General features: G+C 50.5%; 1 protein-coding gene across 7 annotated transcripts in view; it reads right to left on the bottom strand.

Moving 5' to 3' along the window:
- The window catches only part of BOC (BOC cell adhesion associated, oncogene regulated), a 56,380-nt gene extending 50,903 nt beyond the window's left edge, over positions 1 to 5,477 (bottom strand). For all 7 annotated transcript variants that reach the window (XM_072882525.1, XM_072882509.1, XM_072882517.1 and 4 more), the window contains exon 1: positions 5,343 to 5,477. The gene's annotated coding sequence lies outside the window, so the exon portion shown is untranslated. The remainder of the gene's footprint in view (positions 1 to 5,342) is intronic.
- Positions 5,478 to 6,000: the final 523 nt, after the last annotated feature.

Below are 6,000 nucleotides of genomic sequence, written 5' to 3' on the forward strand. Positions count from 1 at the left end.
GAAGCTGCATTTTGCATATAAATGCTATATTCTAGGCCAGCGTATCCACATTTGAGGTTTATTTCTCAAAGACTACCTCAGTAGGTTTATATCACCACAAGCTTTCTTAACCACACTAAGCTCAATGCATTGATTCACAGGGCTCTGCCTAACCTGTCCTTTTGTTAGTTAGGAGAAAAACAAAAAGCAACCTCATTTGGGTATTTAAAAGCTGACAACACAGTTCTGGCAGGGATCTTTGCACCCTTTTTCTCTCCACTCTTATGATTTAAAGAGCAGCAGAAGGGCCCGATGCAGTCTTTAGACACACAAGCCTGTTCAAACTCGCTGACATTGCAACCAGTGAACACATCCTTGCATTTGGCAGGGCCCCGGGACCATGGCTCTGCATAAGAGTGTGACCTGCTAGCTAATCTCTTTGCCAGAGTGGACCTTGTAGAGCCAAAATGGCATCACCACCACAGGGCTCAGGGTGAAAGACTTACTGCCTACACCAGGCACAGAAGTTAATGAAAAATGTCCGGTTTCCAAAACACCATCTGGCTTTCACAGATGTATATAGAGACACCACAGCCCAAAACCTCTGTGAACTCAACAACAGTGGGTTTTCATAGGGGCAACACACTATGGTGTGGCTTGGACTTTGCCCAGCAAGCCTCCAACCCACTGCATTGGGCACAAGGCGCAATCGCCATCCTCCCATCTAAGGGGAGCTCAGGGAATGGTTTCGGCCACAGGGCAGCAGCCTCCCCAGAGCAGCTGAGCAGAAAGCAAGGGTAAAGTTTGGCTCTCACCTCTGTGCTGGCACACTGCCCATGAGGAGGGCAAAGAAGCTCGAGCACGTCCCACACGCTCCCTGAAGCACATTTCCCTCCATTGATCCCACCAGAGCCAAAATAAATTGGCACTGCCTCTTACTCAAGAGCTCCTACAATACACAACAGCAGCCCCGACAGCCCCTCTCAGGCACCCTGCCTGCATTGTGCCAGGTGCTCTGCTAACAACCCCATCAGGCACAGCTAAGCCTCCCATCCTATCTGTCCTTTTGCAGGGAAGAAGAGAGGCCATTTTAATACAAGGAGCATGCAACATCCTCAGGGCAGGGATCTGTTGTTCCTTGTTTATGTAGAAAGTCCTGCACCGCCTGCAGCAACTTTGGGACTGTGCAAGCATTGAGTGGTTTTTTTTTTCCCTGAAACAAGTATCTTCCTGAGCTCTTCAGCCAACTTGCTTCCCCTGCATCCACGCTCCTATTGTCTTAGCTTCCCATGGATGCTCATACAGCTGCGTTGCTGGAGCACACACTCCTGTGGAAAGTAGATTTTAAAAAACTCTTATGCACAAATATGCATACGAAGCAAATTTTGAAAGCTTCCCATCCTGCAAACATTCCCTCCAGAAAACCAGCTTCCGGCACGGTGTTCAGCCAGCAAAGCACCAGAAACAATGTCGTATGATTCAGGGCCAAGAGGAACTAAACCAAATACCAGTAAACAAAAAAAGATGCTTGCAATACCTTTTGTTGAACAATTACCCAAAGTACATTTAGAATACTGGAAGATGATATTCACCTGTGTTCTACCTAAGGACCTGCAATTCATTTATTCATTATTCTCCTTAAATTGTTCTTGTGGCCTAGGAACTGGAATACATAACAACCTCTTAAACCGAGACTGACCACAGGAGCACCAAAATGCACAGCAGCAGGTTTTTCCCTCAGGATGTTTTCAGTCTAACCAGAAACAGGAAGTCTCCAAAGATTTTGCAAGTAGAGCTTTTTCCTTGTGGGATATCCCATCCCAACCGTAGACTTTGCACTGCAAAGTTTTTAGCCTGGGAGGTAACGGTTTAAACTAAGAGATTTGCAAGCCTTGGTCCCTAACACGCCAGCAGTAATACATCAAGTCATCTTTGCACATTAAAGTCCAAGGGAATTGCGCCTCATACCTCTGAGGCACTCGGCGTCAGGCATTAAAAAAAACCAATCCACCATTATTTACTGCCAAAGAAACTTTTGTGAACTCGGTTACACTGGCCTACTGCTGCTGTAACTTCTTGTGGGCTGAGCAACTAAACTGAGACTAACTGAGCCCGAGGTCTCTAAAAACCCACCCGTGGGCCAACCTGGGCTAAAAGAACCAACGTGGTCCCCAACGCACTCTTCCCTGCCACTGCTCCCCCACTTCATAAGGCATGTAAGGGGGTTTTGGGGAGACAGCCTGTCTTTGTCTGGGAAAAAGCAGTGATTTTGGATGCATAGAGGTGCCTCCCGAGCCCTGCAGCAGCCCTGGAGAGGCTTGGCTCAGCACAGCGGGTCCTCCCTGGTGCACCTGAGCTCTGCTCTGAGAGACACAAAGGTGGGTGCTGGTCGGTTGACAGGAATCAACATGGATGGCAGAATCTGCCCCGCCACAGTGCTCACCCCGTTGGCACAGGGTTTAGCTCCGTTTTCTGCATGGGAAAACCAAGGCTGTGGAGAAAATTCTTTAAGCTCACACAGGGCACGTGGCATCGGCTGAGGACACAGCCCAAACAGTTCCACATCCAAACCCGTGCTTCCACCTGAAGAGTGTTTTTCCTGCCCTGTCACCCATCTTCCCTCCCACAGCCCGGGCAAAATAAGTAATAGTTTGGGGTTTTTTTTCTGTGCATGGTATCAGACTGTGAGGTTTCTGTGCTCCTGAGGACATGCAATTCAGAAAGAGGCCGGGAAGCACTGGCAGGTAGATTTGTAGGTGTTTTAGTCAAGTGTGGTCATTCAGTAACAATGGCAAGAAACTACAAAAAGTCAGGTCTGCCCTAAATTGATTAGTTTCCTTAACTCAGGAAGTTTCCCCTCTGTATCACTAGGGAGGATGGGGACAAAGCAAGCTGCTCGCTTCATGGCCCACCTGCAATGCTCCAGCTGGCTCCCAAAGGGCCAACTCTGCCAGCCCTAGTCAGGTGGAAGGAGCTGTACCAGCAGCCTGGAAACTGCGGGGCTGCAAGTTGGTACTCAGGGCTGGAGGGATCTCTCTGCTGTTAGTTTTGAGGACAGAGCAGAACTTCAAGGAGTGAGGGGAACTGGGCAATGATTCCCCTGTCCTTCAACGGAGCAAAACTCCAAGCTGGGAGTCTCACACCCAAAGGGCTGGAAAGACTCTGCAGACACCAGTCACTGGGTTTCACTTTGCAATCTTGAAGAACCTCTCGCTCTGTGCTTCTGTATCATGCCAGTACAAGATACAGAAAAGCTGTATTTTCCAGACTGTAAGGATACAGAGCACCCATAAGACTTACATGCCAGTTTGTAGCACATACATCCACCTGTAATACATCTTCTTTGCGCCAAGCAGAAAAGAGATGTGTGTGGATTCAGCTACTCAAAGCTGGGATATCTCTCAAAGAAAGGTCCTGTGGGGGTGTGTGTATGAGAAAGCGAGAAAACTGAACTTGGCTTTCAAATCTGCACAGGACCCTCGTGCACCCTTCAGATGAACCTGCCTCATTTTCCCCAATGGGAACGACACCAGCAGGGAGGACTGCTCTGTATCTGACTTCAACCCTTGCAGAAAACACCTACTGGGACCTCATCTGCATTGTACATGCAGGATGAATCCCTGTAATTGTATCTAGAGAGGAGGGTTAAGAAAAGTACATGGAACAAAACTCCATTTATTTCTTGTCAGAGAATATCATGAACCCAGCAGGGAGCTCGCAGCTCTCTCTAACTGTGCTATTTACTTCAGAAGATCCCAAGATGACTCCTATTAGCACGGGAAGTTATTTCACCTTCATTTCTTTAGGTCACTTAAATAAACAGAACAAATCTTCACTGCAAACCCCTGATGTGTTTCTGCTGAAATGCTTCCTGGAGCCATTAAACCTCAATATCCAACCCATTAAATAAAAGTGTGTGCATATATGTATATATGCATAAATATGCAAGAACCCTCTTCTAAACATATGCACACCGAGGCAGTTTCAAAAGAAAAGAAAACTAAGATAAAATCCTACTTCAAAAATGCCCACATTCTTCTAATATTTTCCATGGTAGTTTTTTAGCCCATGGGAAAAGAAACTTTAATGGCAGATTGCAAATGAACGTATCAAAAAGACACCACAGTAGTGGTGTACAAATTAAGAGAATTGGGCACCAAGAAAAACAAGCGATTTAAGACATGCCGGGAATTACATGCTGGTGCACAGTGTGTGTGTGTGGATTCCTGTTATCCCACTCACATAATGCTGCGGAGAGGTCAAGAGAGTTTCTTTAAAACAAACAAGGACAAAAAAACCCCTTTAATAGACCTGAACTGCCTTTCCCACAATGCCAGTGAAATAACACTTGGGGTACCAGAATTAGTTGGGGAAGTGCCCAAAAATACAAGATTTGTATTAAATACCTTTTGCCAGACAAGGGTATTGGGAAAAGTCTGTTATTGTTTTTCAAAGTAATTATTAATGTCTTCAGAGCACTTTAAAAAGTCGTTTGGACACGGCTACAAATTCAGCATCCCACTTTCTCCCCAACACATTTCCTATTTACAGTCACCATCCAGAGGACCTGCCAAAGCTGCAGCCCAAGCAGCGAGGCACGCGTGCACAAATCCTACGGCATCCCGCTGCCGAGCGGAAAATTACTTTCCCTGACCCAAATCGCTACTCATCCTTGCACCAGGGTTAAAAACTCTACAGTCGCACAAGAAGAGGACACAAATTTTACTCGCGGATTACCCGCCCCCGCTTTTCTTTGCGGCAGCAGCACCAGCCCCTTCCCAGGGCGCAAACCGAAATGCCTTCGCATCTGCAGGAGCTGGGTCTTGCCTGCAAACTCCCATCAGCTTTTGACAAGAGCTGGGGCCACGGAGGATGAATCTGGGGTTTACTTTGCACTGCTTTTCCCTCTCTCCCTCACGCACCACCCCTCCTCGACTAGCCGGCGGCGAGGACGGGGCGGTGTGGCGGACCATGCTTTTGGGGAAGCTTCAGGCAAGCACCGGAGCACCACGGTGTGCGTGTGTGCGTGCACTGGGCCCTCCATTAACGCCACCCGACCGAGGAGGAAGAGCTGGAGGGAGACGGCCGAGCCCCCCACACCTCACCTGCCTGAGCGAAAACAAGCCCCGCGCTGGTGGGGACCAGCGGGTCTCCGCTCCTCCCCTGTCACGTCTCCCGCGTCCCTACGCAGACCCCTTCCCCGCACTCCCACACCAACTTCGCAAACTCTGACACAAACACTGGCCGCCGTTGCCGCCGGCTGCGAAGAAGCGGGGGAAGCCCTGCGCCCCGCCGCCCGCCACAGCCGGCCTCCCGGCCCCTCGCCAGCGCCGCCGGGCCCGGGCCCCCTTCGCTTCACTCACCGCGGTCTCCGGTGGAGCAGGCGGGGGAAACACAAAGATGCCCCAAACGAAGGGAAGCAACAAAGAGGCTTAACTCCAGGAGCTGGGAACTTCCAGGCCGGATCTGCGGGGAATTCAGCACACACACACACAGAAAAAAAAAAAAATAAAAGAGAGAAAGAGAGAAAAATAGAGGGGAGAAGCCTGTTTTGGGGGAGAAGGGGAAGGTGGGGGGCCCTTGGTTTGGGGGTGGTGGTTGTGTTTTTTCTGCGGGTTGCCGCTGGGGTTGGGGGCCGCGCAGAGCTCAGGCACGGCGGGAGGAGGAGGAGGAGGAGGAGGAGGGAAGAGGCGCCGGGATGCGGGAAGCCAGACCCTCCATACGGGAGACGGCTTTTGGATGACTGAACTCCCAAACAATTCCCTGCTCTGGCTACTCCTGCCCCAGAGCCTCCCTCCTCCCCTCCCCCTGAGGAGGAGGGAATAAGAGGAGGAGCCAGGGGAAGGAGAAAACGCAAAATAAACCCCCTTCCCCAAAAGCCAGGCAGCGGCCGTGCCCCGTCCCCTGTGTCGTTCCCCCCCCGCCCCCCATAACAACACTAACCGGCATCATCTGGCCGGTGCCTACCCCCAAAGGAGGCCGCCGGCACCCGCAGCGCCGCTCCCCGCCGCCCGCCACGCT

This window comes from Ciconia boyciana, chromosome 1, assembly GCF_034638445.1.
Source record: "Ciconia boyciana chromosome 1, ASM3463844v1, whole genome shotgun sequence".
Taxonomy (NCBI): Eukaryota; Metazoa; Chordata; class Aves; order Ciconiiformes; family Ciconiidae; genus Ciconia; species Ciconia boyciana.